The sequence below is a fragment of the Balearica regulorum genome, chromosome 3 (genome assembly GCF_011004875.1).
Source record: "Balearica regulorum gibbericeps isolate bBalReg1 chromosome 3, bBalReg1.pri, whole genome shotgun sequence".
NCBI classification, from domain to species: Eukaryota; Metazoa; Chordata; class Aves; order Gruiformes; family Gruidae; genus Balearica; species Balearica regulorum.
The window spans coordinates 17,540,072-17,557,466 of NC_046186.1; the positions used below are offsets into that span (position 1 = coordinate 17,540,072).

At 41.8% G+C, this 17,395-nt stretch overlaps 1 protein-coding gene and 1 long non-coding RNA gene across 2 annotated transcripts in view; one reads left to right on the forward strand and one right to left on the reverse strand.

The window, feature by feature from the left end:
* The window catches only part of MBOAT2 (membrane bound glycerophospholipid O-acyltransferase 2), a 169,478-nt gene that overhangs the window by 38,483 nt on the left and 113,600 nt on the right, over nucleotides 1-17,395 (forward strand). The gene's annotated exons all lie outside the window — the stretch shown is intronic.
* LOC142601249 (uncharacterized) lies at nucleotides 1,363-9,395 on the reverse strand. Its single transcript, XR_012834852.1, has 3 exons — nucleotides 9,224-9,395; nucleotides 4,630-4,767; nucleotides 1,363-3,816 (listed from the first exon to the last, which is right to left on the reverse strand). It is a non-coding gene; the product is annotated as an uncharacterized LOC142601249 (long non-coding RNA).

Here is a 17,395-nt window from a genome sequence, read left to right on the forward strand (position 1 = left end):
TATATACTTCCCTGATCCTGCATATACAGACACACATGAGGACATCGATACTTGAATAACCCCCAAACCCACTGTAAATATCTCAAGCATAAAGCTATTTATATAAGCATACATTTGTAAGTTGCTGACTACTGCAGACACATGTACTAAGATGATTATAATACAATTGAATACATAATTTAATGCAATCTGGCTTTGGTTTAAGAAGGTGAAAACAAATAGATGAACAAGGGGGTTTTTTTATTCATGAGCTCTTGAAAACTGTCCTCAGTGTGTATGAATCCTTCCCTGGAGGGGAACTGTTTACAAGGGCATGTCGTGATACGACGAGGGGTAATGGCTTTAAACTGAAAGAGGGTAGATTTAGATTAGATATTAGGAGTACATAGAAGAGTGGAAGGTAATAAGTGAAACTCATTTCATCATAGAATCATAGAATCATAGAATCATAGAATGGTTTGGGCTGGAAGGGACCTCAAAGATCATCTAGTTCCAACCCCGCTGCCATGAGAAGGGACACCCTCCACTAGACCAGGTTGCCCAAAGCCCATCCAACCTGGCCTTGAACACTTCCAGGGATGGGGCATCCACAGCTTCTCTGGGCAACCTGTTCCAGTGCCTCACCACCCTCACAGGGAAGGATTGCTTCTTTTTATCTAATCTAAATCTACCCTCTTTAAACCCATTACCCCTTGTCCTGTCACTACACTCCCTGATAAACTGTCCTTCTTCATCTTTCCTGTAGGCCCCTTTAGGTACTGGAAGGCTGCTATAAGATCTCCCTGGAGCCTTCTCCAGGCTGAACAACCCCAACTGTCTCAGCCTGTCTTCATAGGAGAGGTGCTCCAGCCCTCTGATCATCTTCGTGGCCTCCTCCTGACTTGCTCCAACAGCTCCATGTCCTTATGTTGGGGACTCCAGAGCTGGATGCAGTACTCCAGGTGGGGTCTCACGAGAGCAGAGCAGAGGGGGAGAATCACCTCCCTCAACTGGTCACACTTCTTTTGATGCAGCCCCAAGTCCTTCTCCTCAGGGCTGCTCTCAGTCTGTTCTCTGCCCAGCCTGTAGTTGTGCTTGGGAGTGCCCCAACCCATGTGCAGGACCTTGAGTTTGGCCTTGTTGAAATATAGTCAGAGGCTACATCCGACTGGTAAGGACTGTAAATAGCAATGCCTTGCTTGTGACAGAGGTCCATTTTGCCAGGTGCTAATGAATCAAGCTGAAGGTTGACTGGTTTGGACAATTTTTCTCCCAGTAGCAAGTGGTGTATATGAAGTGTTTGGGCTTAATATTTCTAAATAAATCACTGTATTTAAGCTTACAGGAACAATTGAGTGTTGTAAAATGTCATTTATTTTTTAAACTTCAGTAGTCTGATTTTTTTTTAATTAGTCTACTGAGGAAAATAAAAAATATTAATTCCAATATTGAATTTCACTTCCTTGAACTAAATAAATATAGTTTTCTATTAAGTGATAAGAAAACAGAGATCTGAAACCCATTCTGGTTTGTGTCCATGAGTCTCCGTCAACTGTCTCACCTTCTTCTGACACAAGTACAGTCACTAAGCTCAGGGCACTTACCCTCAGTTACCTTGTGCCAGGAATGATACAAGCCAAGCGTCACCGTTGAGTGAAAGAGAAAAAGAAGAAACTGGGGAAAGGGGAATCTGTGCATGGGAAAATACAACCCTGCAACTGTAATGGCCTGAAAGTGCAAGTTTCAGTTAGTGAAGCCTCAAGCCAGTGACCTGGAGCTCATTCTGATGAACTTCATGCTGGGAAAACATGACTCCTCTGCAGCTTAAAGCAGTGTTGCACTGCAGGAGGCTGATGTTTTGCTCGTAAGGAGCACTGTCCTGGTCCCTGGTAAGCAGGGCGTCCTGCTAGCACAGGCGCCAATGGAGCTGAACTATGCTTGCTGCTTCCAGCTCCTCGCCAGCACCACCCCGCAGCTCTGCAGGCAGCGCCTCATCGTCACCGGGCCTCGCGTGGGTCCCCGTAAGTGCAGTCAGTGCTACTTGATTTCCTAGTTCACGCAGCTTCTCACTGAACCTGTGCATAGATGTTTTATCATCTGTCATGAGACTTTCACTTATGTATGTTGTGTAAAGAGCAAAATCCGAGTGACACTTCTGCTTTTGTGCAACTCGCCCACTCCTGCCCTCTTACCCACACAAGCACGCCCCTCGAGCACCTCTTTCTGACACTCCTTTCCGAGGCTGTCAGGCTATACCTTTATCAGTCCAGAAGTGCTACTCTGCACTGTTGACCTCCATCCCAGCAACATTATGATGAATATAGCAATTTGTTTTCTTGGCACAGTTTCCGTGTGATGCAGTAGATAAATTAAATCAATCAAACAAGCAACCCACCCATCCCAAATGGATAATAAAAAAATGTAAGAACTGATGCATTGAATCAGGCCAGAGGTCCATCTCATTCATTAGTCTTTCTTTGAAAGCGGCTGACACAAGATCCTTGGGAAGCAGCAGATGAGCAAGAAAAGCATGTGGTCTCTTCCTGTGTTCACCGCCCATCCTTCAGTGATCTGCCACTGACTTTCTGAGAGGTGACATCTTTCTGTTTTACAGCACTTGAAGTGTTTTTCTTTCATGAATCTAATTACTTCCTGCATATGTATAAAATTCTACTGTCTATAACATCCTCTGGAGGTGTTCCACAGCTTTTTGCTTTGGAGGCTTGCTTAATTTCCATTTTTTCCTTAATCTTACTAGCATTATTTTCTTAAATGTAAGCCTCATGTTTTTATTACTTTCCAACTAGTGAGTTGATAAATCAAAAAGTTATGGTGTGGAATTTAAGGAAGGTAAAGAGAGTACTGAGGGATTTAACAAGCAAGTAAGATCTCTTCTCCTTAGTATCTAGTGACAGGATGCGTGGGAATGGTTCAAAGCTGCATCAAGGGAGGTTCAGACTGGACTTCTTTACCTAGAGGGTGGTCAAACACTGGAACAGGCTTCCCAGAGAGGTGGCTGGTGCCCAAAGCCTGTCAGTGTTTAAGAGGCATTTGGACAATGCCCTTAATAACATGCTTTAACTTTGGTCAGCCCTGAAATGGTCAGGGCTAGATGATGGTTGTAGGTTCCTTCCAACTGAAATAGTCTAGTCTATTCTGAGTATTAGAAAAGGTGTAAACACCCATGATGCTGAAAAATTTTGTGCAGTAATAGGAAAAGACATGAAGGGAGTAAACTGAGGAGAACTCTGTTTTGACTGTGAAGGAAAATATTTTCCATCAGTGCAATGTATTCCTATCTGAAATATCTAGGAAGAGATTGGTTGTGCCTAAAAATGGACTGGACCTGAACCCCTATGAAAGAATAAGGATACTTCTGCATCGGCATTGAAAAGGTTTGTCTCTCTGCAGTGAGTTTCTTTACTTTCTTCAGTACCTGGGAACCAAACTGTATATCTCCTGTTTGTGTCACTGCTCTTTGTGCTTTGGCATCTGACCTAGTTTGGATTTTGCTCCACCAGTTTCAGACCAGGGTTATGAATGGATCATACAAAGTTTTTAGCTAATCATCATTATATGTTAGAGGAGGAAGTTATAAATCCATTTATCTCCCAGTATCTAATAAAGATACCGCTAATTTACAAAATAGTAGGAGTACAATTCTCTGGTCAATAGCTGCAGAGCATTAGCTGAATCTGCTCCAGGTGCCTCCCGTCAATTGTTCTTCCTTGTGTCCCCTGGTCCTTCTAGCCCCTGGACATGCACATGGCAGTGGTCTGGAAGTAATGTTTGCGGAGCTTCCCGTGCTGTAGGATTTTTGCATCTCCTCCATGGTCTCTAAGAACGCACAAACATGAGAGAAAATAGTCAGGCTTTCCATCTGTGTGGATTTACTGCTCGTTATAACACCGGCATTTCTGGAGCTTGGATGCCCAGACTGGAAACCTAAATAAGTAAGTTGGTAAAAATAAACAGGGCAGACAGAACTCAATGCATTAGGTCTAATCCCGACGATAGCATGGTGTGGCCTCATTTAATGCTGGGAACTGGCAGAGGTAGCAGATAAGGAGCGAATGGTGACAGATGCCAGTTGGCACCAGATAAGGAAGCTTGGGTTTGTAGCCCACACTGGGAGTTAATAATGGCTACAAAAGAGGACACACAGACCAAATTGTATGCAGTGGTGAAAAAGCTTCTTAAAAGTCAGACTCGACAAATGAAAGCTGGATTTTTGTATGCGCCAACATAATGACCACACTGAACAGAATTCATGTGCCACTGCGGAAGTAATTGCCAAAAACTTTTTTTCAAGGTTCCTTTAAACTTTCTCTTCTTTAAAAAAGCGAAATAAACCAGAGCTGACCAAAAAAGAAACATGAACTCTCTGAATGACTGTGGCTTATGAGCGCAACTTTTGAGTCCTTCATTGTAGCAAAGAGGGGACACTGGACAGAAAACTGGGTTGGGATTCATCAGCCACAGACTGTCTTTTTAAAATTACTTAACCTCTCTGTGCATTACTTTATATTTGATCTGAGAAGTGGTGTAGTTACAAATAACTGACTGGGAGAAATTAAGTTTCTGTTGGGTTTTTCCCCCCCCTGGATTATCAGAGTAAAAAGGGAAAATTTCAAAGTTTTCATTACTCACCTTGCAGAGGATGAGGTGTCCCATGGGGCAGATTGCTTCACTGCTGTTGCTGTGTGGCTGTGCCTCTCACCCTCTGCAGCAACTCGTCTGGTGCGAGGTGGGCAGAAGTCTAGCATGGAGTTTACTTGAAAATAAATGCTTAAAAGTGAGATGTGGGGCACAGTTAGTATGTGGAACTAACTGCAACAAGATATTACTAAAAGGAATATATTAGTAGGATTTTCATAGACATAAAAGCATATATATAAATGACTGGGGTGAGATGTTGAGCAAATTGTTTCATCTTCTTATGATGGTTCAAAATGAGGATAATTATACTTACCCTATTGAGTAAACTAATTAGAGACCTAAACATAGAAAGCACAGTATGTTCCTAATGTGATTATCCTCAGCTCAAGGAAGGAGCATAGCAGAGAGCTAACAGGAAAGGGAGACAAAGGGAACGTCAACCCTTGCTTTGGTGCCGGAGTGGCAGAAATGCGTCAGGCACCTTCACAGCTCTCTTGCTCCTTCATCAGCATAGATTTGTGTCTCGGTGGTTGTTCAGGTGTCAGTTAACTAAAGAGAAATGGTATCTTCTTCATTTCGACCACTTGCTAACTCCAGGATATGTCGAGCAATTTCATCTTTTCATCTTCTGTTCTTCAATGGACAACACACGGTGCTGTGAAGACACAGTTTATCACTGGCATCAGATATAAGATGGGAGGGAGATATTTGATATATTTTATATATTTGATACCAGTGGTAAATCCAAGGACTATCTGGGGAGAAAGCTGAAGATTAAGTTCATGGTTTGGTTTTTGAATAGCCTTCAAAATACAATACAATACCGATACAGTAAAGAGTCTGTGTTAAATGAATACGCTGGTACCTAATTAGTGCCTGCAGTTGACACTGATCAGGTATCCAACAGGGACAAATCAGTGCCCTTCAGATACTGAACACTGAATTTAACCCAATGAGACCTCATAGTAGAGCTCAAACAGAAAAGCAGGGATCAAAAGAAAGCCAAACCCTTTCGCAAACGCGGGCTGAAGCGCAATACCCTCCATGTTATTCTTTGTTTCATTGCTCCAGATTGAAACAGATTTAATCAAAGTCTCTATTACTTCTCCATGCAGTCTGCAGCATACTAATCTCAAAACCTCTAAAAAGGAGAGTGGCTTCATATCCTACTGGTGTGGCTCTGCCTGACCTAACCTTTTCAATTCCTTTTCTGACGTACCACATTTAGGGGAGAAAGCCTGAGGCAAGGCCTTAACTCGGAAGGGATTACCAGCACAACCATGCTGGTAGCCCCTGTCAGTAGAGGGCTTGTGATATGTTCTTGGCTTATGCAGATAAAATTCTGTTTATTAACAGGGCAGAATTTCATCTCTTCTCATAATTTTAGTGAAATAAGTGATTTGGGCATTTCTGTGTTATATAACTGGATCTAGACCCAAGTCTTCAGTCAGTACAAATTTATCTGCTGCAGTTCATATTGTCACTTCGGTCTGGCAAAGTTCTGACAATAATATAGGGCTTGGGTCAAGTAAACTGGGCTCCATCCCACTGACTCCTTGCTGGTAATACTTGGCATTGCCTCTGCAGCTGTCTCCAGAAAAGGAGAGAAACCTCCATGAAAGGAGATTGTCTCCACCTCTGCTCACTCCTCCAAAGGGCACCTTGAGGTCTGTTCCTCATGAGATTCATGGTCTTTGTCAGAATACACAGAGAACGGTCCTAACATTAAACCATTGCTTGTATCATTTGGTGGTTTCAAGGTGAAAATCACTGTGCGATGTGTTATGAGAAATAAATACAGTATTCTGGGCAGATTTTTCCGAGAGGTGATAAATATCCTCAGACTGCAAATGCAAGACCAATCTATTTTCTTTTCCACTTCCTTAAAACTCCATTAGTTTCTTTTGCTTCAACAAGATGGAGAGGAGATTTGTTTTCAGAGGTTTCTTGGTAGATGAAATGCCTTGCTTTTTATTTTATGTTTTATTAAAGGCATGCAATAATCCCCTTACAATGCACTGCCTGTCATCTTCAATTGCTTCATTAAGTTACTGTGGTGAACTCATTAGCACTATAACAGTTTAAATCCATTTTCCATAGCCAGCCCAACATTAGCAATAAAATGTTAATTTCTTATTTTGGAGTCTGGATGCTACCTTTCTGCTAGAGGGGAGAAATAGTAAACTGACCATATAATTGAAAACGTTGGCTCCTCCTTACAGCCCAGAGCCAGTCTCCTCTCAGTGTCCACATATGTATGTCCTTGCTTAACTGTTTAACAGTAAACTGATTAAAAATAAACTAAGAAATAGTAAACTGTTAAGCAATAAACTGCATAACGTGGTGAATAACAGAACGTTGGTGAATCACAAATAGTGCACCCATATGAGTGCCAAACTAGGCATGATTTGAAATGAATATGCATATCCACACAAACCCCAACATTTGCTAAGTATTGTTCCAAGCTTGATTATGTCTGTATGGCTTCATGCGGGATTGTAGCTAATTTTGAAATGAGCAAAGAAAGAACAAAGGTTCACATAAAAAATCTTGATAGGCACATCATTAATCAGATCATTAGTACTAGAACAAGAATGATGCAGGTCAAGGGCTTTTAAGAGCTCAAGGAAACAAAACTTGAGCATTGAAACTAATAATTCAGTTCAACTGTGGGAGAGGTGTCCAAATCCAGAAAAAAACCCAAGATTTACTGTTTTCCATGGTGGCCACATCAGACCCTGCCCACCGCGGTTGAGGCACAGGGGATTCTCTCAACAAGTTGGAGCTGTTGTTCAGTAGCAAGAGGGGCTTCAGGATCAGGAAGAGAATATTCAGCATTTGGGTGGACTTTAAATATATTTAGGACACTTATTAAAATTAAGACAAATAACAGCCTGTATAGGTAGACAGTCCCATTAGTAAATCAGCTCTAACAAGTTAGATGACACCTATCTAATGTTCTGGGCAGCTCTTTGTGTTTCTTGTTATAGTGCAAAACTTCTTGTGCTCAATATAAGGACTCTCATTGCTACAACGTTATTTGATTAGATTATACCAAATATAAAAAAAGAATTTCCTGAAGGTTCTGAGAAGGCATAAAACAGACCTGCAGCTTTCTGTATTGTGCAATAAGCTGCTATCTTTGTGCTGGTCTATAGTCTACTTTTCTTGCTTCAGTTCATGGGTATAATCATTTGAAGAGGAAACCCAAGTTGTTAAATGACAAGTCCACGTAGTTTTTCAAGTATGAAATCAGTGACCTTGTTCTACAGCGCACACCACTTAGTCAACAATTGTCCACTCTTGTGAAGCACTGTAGAGAAGCAGCAGCTATGTAATTGGGAATGCATCTTATTCCAAAAACTAAAGAAAAATGCACTAAAAGTGGATGATCCAAATGTGATTGTAGAAGCATTTTACAGGGTAGATTACATTAGCAGAGTCTCTGAGGCTAACTCCATTTGCTTCCGTGGAGCTCCACAAGGGATGACTGTGGCTGGTAGCTTCCAGGCAGGACTGGGTCTGCCTTGATAAATGTCTATGCTAAGAACAGGGGATTCCACATTACATGCAAGTGACTCTGATGCTAGCTATATTCTGGCTATAAACAAGGAACAATTTTGATCACTCTGAGCAATGAAAGGTTGCAGTTCCTTGCCCATTTCTGTCAATTTTAACATCAAGATAGGATACCTGTGCTCCAGTTTAGACAACAGCTAACAGTGGGCAGTCCTGGGGCAATTTATGCAGCAGGCCATACTACAGTGACAAAATGGCTCTCTCCAGTCTTGTGAACAAGGAATATACATATCTATAAATGAGAGATGCTAGAGGTGGGTAGGAAGAATGGAGCCAGCGCTCCTTGACATCCAGAACTGAGGGAACTGCTTCCCCTGTGTTCTCTCTGCAAAACAGAAGCCCCATCTGAAGGACCTTCAGGTTCAATGTGTTATATATCAGGCACTGCCTATCATTGACCTTATCACTTAATCAACACATTTTTAACAAGGAACCTATCTGCAACATTTCTCTCTAAACTTCAGTGTAAAGCTTTTATTGGCATAAAATACTGAGTTGGCTGAATTTGAATAGAGGTGGGGTAGAGAAAATACCCATCCTTATTACTCAGTTTGACAATTTAACTCCACTACAGAATTGAAATTATTTAAGCAACTGTATGTTAAACTAAATTTTTAATCAGTCACCTTGAGGACTGTATAAAATAGTTGCTCATAAGCTTTAGAGAGAGGAGAAAGATTATGTCCTCATAGTGCTATGAAGTTTTGTAAGAAGCTTCCCAACCTCTCTGACTCAGCTGGTTCAGCTAACCCAGAGAGCAGCATTAGCATGTGTTGTGGTTTAACTGTTGTGCCTGTAACTGAGCACCATGCAGCTGCTCGCTCGCCCCTCCCCTGCCAAGGGGATGGGGACGAGAATGGAAAAAAACTTGTAGGTTGAGATAAAGACAGTTTGATAGGATAGCAAGGGAAGAGAATAATAGTAGTAACAATAATAACAGTAATAATAACAATAAAACAAGTGATGCACAAATGCAGGTGCTCACCACATGCAGAAAAAAACCAACCTGATGCCCAGTCTGCTTCTGAGCAGCGATCCCGCCTCCCAGCTGGCTTCCCCAGTTACATATGGAGCATGATGGTCTATGGTACGGAATGTGCCTTTGCCCAATCTGTGCCAGCTGTCCTGGCTGTGCTCTCCCAGCTTCTTGTGCACCTGGCAGGGCACAGTGAGAAGCTGAAAAGCCTTTGACTTAGGGTAGACACTACAACTACCTAGCAACAACTGAAAACATCAGTGTGTTATCAACATTATTCTCATCCTAACTCCAAAACACAAAACTATACTGGCTACTAGAAAGAAAATTAACTCTGTTCCAGTTGAAACCAGGACAGCATGCCACTTCTGTGGTTATGACTGGCAAACTGCAGACAAATTCCACTTCCCTATCCAGATCTGCTCCTCACCAGTCATTGAACTGGCTGAGAGATGGTATGCACTTCAGCGCTGGTACATGGCTGAATGGAACTGGTGAGGCCTGGAGACAGCTGGGACACGGGTTTGTTCAGCAACACGAGTCTGTAGTGAGCTCATTCAGAGCTGTCTTTAATGTCCCTGTGCAGCACAAAGACTGATTAAGAAATTAAGAATGCAAACCTAACTTTTATAGGAAAAGATCTGTATCACTTGGTGGACAGAGTGCGAAGAAGCATCCGGCATTTTAATATTGAGAAATAATTTAAGAGAATGAAAGGTCATACTTGTATAGAAGGGAACAGCAGCCTTGAAAATGAAAGTGCCTGCAAAGCAGCAGTTATAGTGAGTAACAATTGAACGTCCTCTTCTGTAGAGATGCTGTGACTCAAAGTGTTCAGACACCAAATATATCAGTAGATGCATGAACTAGCATTACATTTGCTAGGCCATGACTGGAATATTGGGCTAAATACTTCATATCACACTCCAAGTGTCTCACATCATATGTAAGAAATGAAAAGCTCAGATCAGTTGCGCTGCTTGCAAATATTTGCCGTAACTATCCATGTACCTCAGGTTCTCCATCAGCTAAAGACTAGTAAAACACCTGTCTGTGTCAAGAATTGCTTTCTTTGTGTACTTGACATGAAAGAACTGTGGGGATACAAGTGATGAATATTTGATTTGACCAGGTGCATTATATTTTCCCCTTCAAATACACAGTAGGTTTCCTCTGTAGTCTCTATATTTTTATTTTATCATTGAAGTCATGTTAATTTTTGCAAGATTGCTCTTCAAGCATACTATCCATGGATGATCTGCAAATCCCATTGGTTATGATCTCAACCAAGTAAACTAGTATCTGAAATGGTAAATATATGGCCACGTTAATAATTTACATCACATCATTGTTTTTATTAAGGTTAACCGAATTGATTAATCCTTGCAGCACATGACAACAAAGTGCTTACAATACACAAAGGAGCTACTATAAAATATTCATTTTAGGCTCTGAGCAACAGAAATACATAAAGAATGTTGATAGAGAATTGCAGGGTGTGATACAAAAGGGGAATTTTACATTTTATTAGAAAACCTATCAAAAGGCTTTTGATACTGGATTTTATCTTGTGGATTGAATTTTTGGAAACGGGTCAATGGTTGTCGGAACATAATTAAATCAATCAGTTAATGCATATTATAGCTTTCATAATGGATGATCGCTGTGCTCATACAACATAAAGCGTACGTCATGTAGTTGACTTGTCTACACAGGACAGGGATTTGTGTGTGTTACTCCCTTCCAGCCACTGGATTTCTCTGTCTGGCCCATCACCATTGCTGGTGCAATGAGCCGTCACTCATACAAAATCTGCCTCCTTCTACCAGCTCTCTGCCAGCGATCCTTCTCAGGTGAGTGCATTGCACCCGCCCTTCATACCTGCACTGGCTGCTGTTATGTATCAATAGGTGATTTCAGGGACTTGCATTCATCTAAGTGCCTTTCCAGGAATCTAACTTCTTTTTCAAATCTCTGGCTGTAGCGGCCTCAAGCTGGTAGAGTCCAGTGATATTGCCTAAAGTTAAATTGAAGATTCCTGTTTGAAATCACTGAGAAATGCCCGTAGAATTTGAAATGTCAGTGTAAATTCTGTAAAACAGTAAAGAAATAACTTTGTTCTCATGGGATGTGCAAGTAAAAAACTACACCGAAGTATTAATGTAACCTATATAACCGTTGTGGTTTAACCCCAGCCGGCAGCTAAGCGCCACACAGCAGCTCACTCACTCCCCCCTGGTGGGAGAGAATTGGAAGAGTGAAAGTGAGAAAACTTGTGGGCTGAGATAAAGACAGTTTAATAGGTAAAGGAAAAGCCGCACACGCAAGCAAAGCAAAACAAGGAGTTCATTCACCACTTCCCATGGGCAGGCAGATGTTCAGCCATCTCCAGGAAAGCAGGGCTCCATCACGCGTAACAGTTACTTGGGAAGACAAACGCCATCACTCCAAAAGCCGCCACACCCCCGCCCTTCCTCTTCCTCAAGCCCCTTATATGCGGAGCATGACGTCATATGGTATGGGATATCCCTTTGGTCAGTTGGGGTCAGCTGTCCCAGCTGTGTCCCCTCCCAACTCCTTGTGCACCCCCAGCCTACTCGCTGGTGGCGTGGTGTGAGGAGCAGAAAAGGCCTTGGCTCTGTGTGAGCACTGCTCAGCAGTAACAAAAACATCTCTGTATTATCAACACTGTTTGGACCACTAATCCAAAACACAGCCCCGTACTAGCTACTATGAAGAAAATCAACTCTACCTCAGCTGAAACCAGGACAATAACTCATCAGTGTTAGTGGACTTGTCTGTATCACTGGAAGATATAGCTAAATTTTGACAATTAACTGGAAAAAGCTAACGTGAACCGTTGAATGATCAGTATTAAATAGTATTTGCCTTCTGTATCTATTATTATATTGCTATCCTGTGGACATCTGTGATGATTCAAGCATACAACATCAAAACAGTTACTTTTTATAATTGTACCAGAAATAAAGAGCTTGTGTTAATATATACTTCTAAAAGAGTTTTCACACAAACAGAAAAACACAAACAAGAGTTTTCCTTATTTAGGAGACTGAGGTAGAAGCTTTATTTATGTAGATGAATGGTTGCATTGAATTTGGAAAGATTATTCATCTGCATTTAACTAAACCCTAATCCTGCAAACACACAGCGCTTAAGTGTGAATTAAGATGCCTGCTGACCGAGTTGCAGTATGGCGTTGCAGTATTGATAGCGAAGTTACAATATTAATTGCATTTATGTAACATCTGTTGCCTAAGTACCTCCAAGCGCTTTACGAATGTTAACTAACAAGAAGCGTGCCCATGCTCTTTTTTAAGTCAATGGCAGCATTCCAGTTGTCCTCAAAGGGAGCAGGCACAGGCTCTGAGCCTCATAATAACGTAAAAGTAGGTTAAGGATCTCTGTGTTCACTGGAGAAGGGATGGATAGCAGAGCTGAGGAACAGGACCCAAAAGGCTTTTCTCTAACTGTAGGGCTGCCTTTCCCTGGAAGAAAAAGTAATATAATTTACTGGTGAGACCACAAAATGGACGATAAAGAAGGAGCTGCTCACAAAGGCTTCAACTATTGTTGCCTCAGAATTTGACCTTTTTCTTATTCCAAAAACAACAACCAGAGACAAAGCTGGGCTTCCTGGGATCTTCCTCTGCAGTGGCTGCAACGGCCCTACAAATAGCTGCTCCTTGGAAAGGCATGTTTCTTTCTCTCTGAGACTTTCTCTACAGAGGCATATGACATTTCTAGAAGTCTAGCTACTTTGCCTCTAAGTTTTCTGTGTCCAGGACTGATGTGTTTTTCAATCAATGCTCTTGGCTTCTTGAGCCACAGTAAGTACCCTTATGAGGAACAGAAGTCAATATATATTTGCACATTCACTCTTAAGCACTTTCCTGGTAGCTGTCCTTAGCACTGACTCCCATTTCAATCAAGGGCTCTGGCATCTCGTCTTCATTCAAATTCTCACAGGCAGCCAGTGGTGCGTCTTCTGTAGCAGGTACCTCCACACAGAGGTCCACGTGGAGGCACAAGGGTCGCAACTCTGTCAGAAGCTGTAGGCTTAACTGCCCCTTGTGCAAAGATAAATAGCATTGAGTTAAAGAGCACCGTTTCAACAGGGACTGGAACAGAGTTGTACAGAGGATATTATCAGAGCCAGTAAATGAAAGGCGGGGGGCTTTCACAGCTGATGTCAGTGTTGTTTCAAAACAAAAAAGCCCTAACAATGTATCTGACAAGAAGGAACCAGCCTGTAGTAATTTTCCTCTAGTCTGCCTATACTTTAGAAGATTGAATTAATTTTTTGTGAACGACGCCACCAGGGAGCGTACGGCCTATTTCCATCAAACACCTGTGACACAGGAAATGTAGTTGAAGCCCCTGGAAGTTCCTGTGATGCCACGTGTGTCACATTGTCCATGTTGTTCAGTGAGGAGAACTGCTGTAGCCGGTAGGACCAATATCGATTAGATTATCTGGACTTTACAGGAGACATCCTCACAGAAACTTGTTCCTGCTCAGCAGTGCTGTGGAGGGAAGCAATACTCCTAAGTATTAAGCTCCGTATTATGATTCATCTGCACAAGAGGATTTAAATGGGCATTTTTTGTGGGCACAGACAGGACCATCTCCCTGCCTCACCAGCCACATCATTCCTTTTCTTTTAATATACTCTAAACGGCATCAGCTTTAGAGATGTAAAAGTATTATTTATCTCTGCAGTATGAACAACCCCCACCGACTTCTGGCCACATTTGCTGCCTGCCTCCCAGTTTGCATTCTGCTCACCATCCATCTTCATTGACTTTTCCCCCACACCAACGCGAGATTAGAACACCATGGGAAATTAAACACAGTGCATATAAATCATGTTTATTGTTGCCTCGGCTACAGAAAGATAACAAGAATCAATAAGAAAGGCACGATGACTCACAGTTTTATTAGTATGCTCAGTTTTTCATGAGCTGCATCTTCATAAAGAAAATGGTTTAATTGGACCACTGAGATCTTAAAGAATTCATATATTCCTGGCTATTTATCTTCTGAAACCTCAGTTTCTGATTTTCCATAGCACTTACAATCATGAGGGAAAGAACTTTACTTCTCTCAGAGAGCCTGACAAATTTCTAAATGCTAGAGAGGTTTGTGAAGGCAGAATTCATCTTGGCTGCAGTACCTGAAGCAGAGAGGTGGTGCTCAGGTCTCTGAGCTTCCTCTGGGGAGGAAGCAGACTGCCAGAACAACAAACAGAACTGGTGGTTTGGATGACTGAAGTGTCCTGCCTTCTACCATCACGAAGCATACAAAAACCCCCATCATTAACGGAACTACAATTTCTCTCTGCCTAATTACAGGATCAATGGATCAGGAGACCCTGATTTTCACCATTCCTTGTGATCATTGGTCTCTTATCAGAATCTTTGATAACTTTATTTCTATGAAAGATTCATTGTCTTATTTAAATTTGTTGCTACTATTTTTCTGGAAAATGTTACTCAAATACAGTTTAACCTATGCATATCAGAATATGGAGTCCATACAATTATCCCTAATAAAAACAGATTCCAACATGTTTCCTTGCTTACGGTGTAGTCCTTAACCATGGTTTTCTTTTCGCAACAAATGGAAGGATTTGTTTCCTTGACCGCTTCATACAGTTCACCTGCATCCTTTTGAGTTGCTCAGACTGTACCTGGCTTTTATGCCCCTCCCAGAAGAAATCCTTTGCTCTCCCCAGTGCTGTGCAATAGCAGGCGTTTCTCTCCGGAGCACGTAATGATGCAAAGGCAAAGGCCAACCTCCTGCCTTGCCATAAAAGACATCATTTCTCTTTCAGCTTTTCAAAGGAGCATCCCACATTCAACAGTCCCTTAGGTTATGACTAAACTCTTTTCTCATGGGCTAACAACTGAACAATGGAAGCAAAATCTCCCCAAATAAGAGAACATTTCACTAACATCCCCAGTAGCCTAAGAACCAGGTAATTCTTTCCTTGCTCATTTGGGCAAATGGGCCCATGTTTCCACATAACTTGTTACCAGGGATCTTTATCATTCCCACCTGAGTATTGGGTCTGTCTTCCAGACAGACAATCATGAGCTCCCTGCCCTGCATTTCCCAGTTCGGTGGCAGGCAAACTGTGCTGCAAAACCTCTACCGTACTGCCCTGGCAGTTGATTTACCACGACTGAACTTACGTGCTAACAGAAGTGGTCAACAGCGACAGGTGTGAGTGCTTGGGTCGTGCTGTCAGTGTGCCTTTCCACGGGGTTGGTCTGTCACTGCATTTCTCTACTTATTTCTGGGATCCATCCAAACTTCCTGGTTGTCTCTTTGCTCCCTCATTCATTGCCTTCGCCTGCTGACCACTGCAGGCTGGCTAGCATTAAGGATGATAATCAACAAGATAAAGATGCTCTTTCCAGAAGCAACTCCTTCGTTACCTTCTTCTGTTCCTTGTAGAAGCTGCAGGGGCAAATCTGTCTGTGTCCAGAGGTTCTTAATCCATAACTGATCACGTTAACAAAGGTTAATGACTTTAAAAGCTACTAAAACAAGTTTTAAAAAGAATATATACTCTTTTTTTGTATGAAACCAGTAGTCATTTCCTAGCACCTGAGTGTCGTGCTAGGACATAAAATTATACAACTATTATTTTTTCACTGAAATTTGTTATTTGCTGAATTTAGAAAACAGTAATATATTTTGAAATCATAATGGAGGTTCACACTAGTTCTGCTGAAGAATCTAATTTTCATGACAACCAAGCAATACAAAGAAGTAACATTCAAACACTGGATCACTCAGGAGCCTCAGTCTTAACTCACAGCTGGAGGCTTCCTTGTTCAATCCATGGTTTATTTGTCTTTTTACCTGACATGAAGGGGAACTTATCACGCTGATCAAGAAAAATACCTGCTAGATGCCTGTGGGTATTTTATTAAGGCGGGGAAAGGTGGTGCAGCACTAATTTACCAGCCATAAAGAGCTCAGCTTTCTGGGTCAAACATCACAACTGCTCATGTTGGAGCACTTCCAGCAAACGTCAGAACAGTGGCAAAACTGGCCAAAAATATGTGTTTCTTCAGTAAGTCAGAATTTCTTCAGAACCTCAAAATGAAGCCTCAGTTTCAATTGTCATGATGGTGCAAGGCTCTACTGATCACAGGAGAAAACACATTATCAACATGAGGTTTTGCAGCTGATGCTTTTACCTGGCTGGCAGTGCTCCCTGAACCAGAGTTTGGCTCTCCGTGACGAAAGGTGATGGTGACAAGGCTGCTGACATGTCACAGTCCAAGGCAGCACTGACAAGCAAGGATAAGCAATGTTTTGTAAGGCACTGAATGGGCACTGGAAGTGGGATGGCTCATAGTTCTTACTCTGCACAATGCAAATGTCACTGGAAATGAAGAAGGCCCCAAACCAGACATGAAAGGAGCACACTGGCAGCTTCTGGAAAGCCTGCTGTCCATGCTAAAACTGGTCCAAGCTATCAGTATTTGTCAACTGAAGCTGCAACAACATCATTCAATGTCTATCTCAACAGGGCTTCTCAGTAGACATTTGATTGCAAAAGACAACAATATCCCAGCAGTATGTAAGTTTAAAACAAAATTAGCTACAGAACAACTTTTGACTCAACATAAATGCTACAAGCTGCCAACTTCATATGATCTTTCAAGCTATTATGCTGGACCTACTCCACAAACATAACCTTGTTTTCTATCAGCTCGAGAAAAAAAGTTGTACAGCTTCATCCTCAAGAAGTTCAAAGATGAGAAACAGCAGCTGGTCAGTTAGGAGAGAATGTGCCGGAAAACAGCAGTCAGTGACAGAATACAAACATAAGAACTTGGAGGCATTAACTTTTACTCTATAGTAAAGAGCTTTGAAGATTTTGACCGATACCTCACACAACAAATTATTAAAGTGCTCTGTAGTGGTGGGCTGAAAATGGCCAAAATGGTGGCTAGTGTCTTGCTGTTCTGGGGAGAAATGTTGCATACAACAGTGTTTTCCACTGCTGTAACAAGGTCATAAGCAAACTATATTATCTGCTATCACAAACCTCTTTTGCTTGAAATGATTCATCTTTAATGGCACTCAGGAAGAAGAAAATCTTGATAAAATCACAACTGACTTACAGTTCAAGTATTTTTCAACTACAAATTCTTAAATATT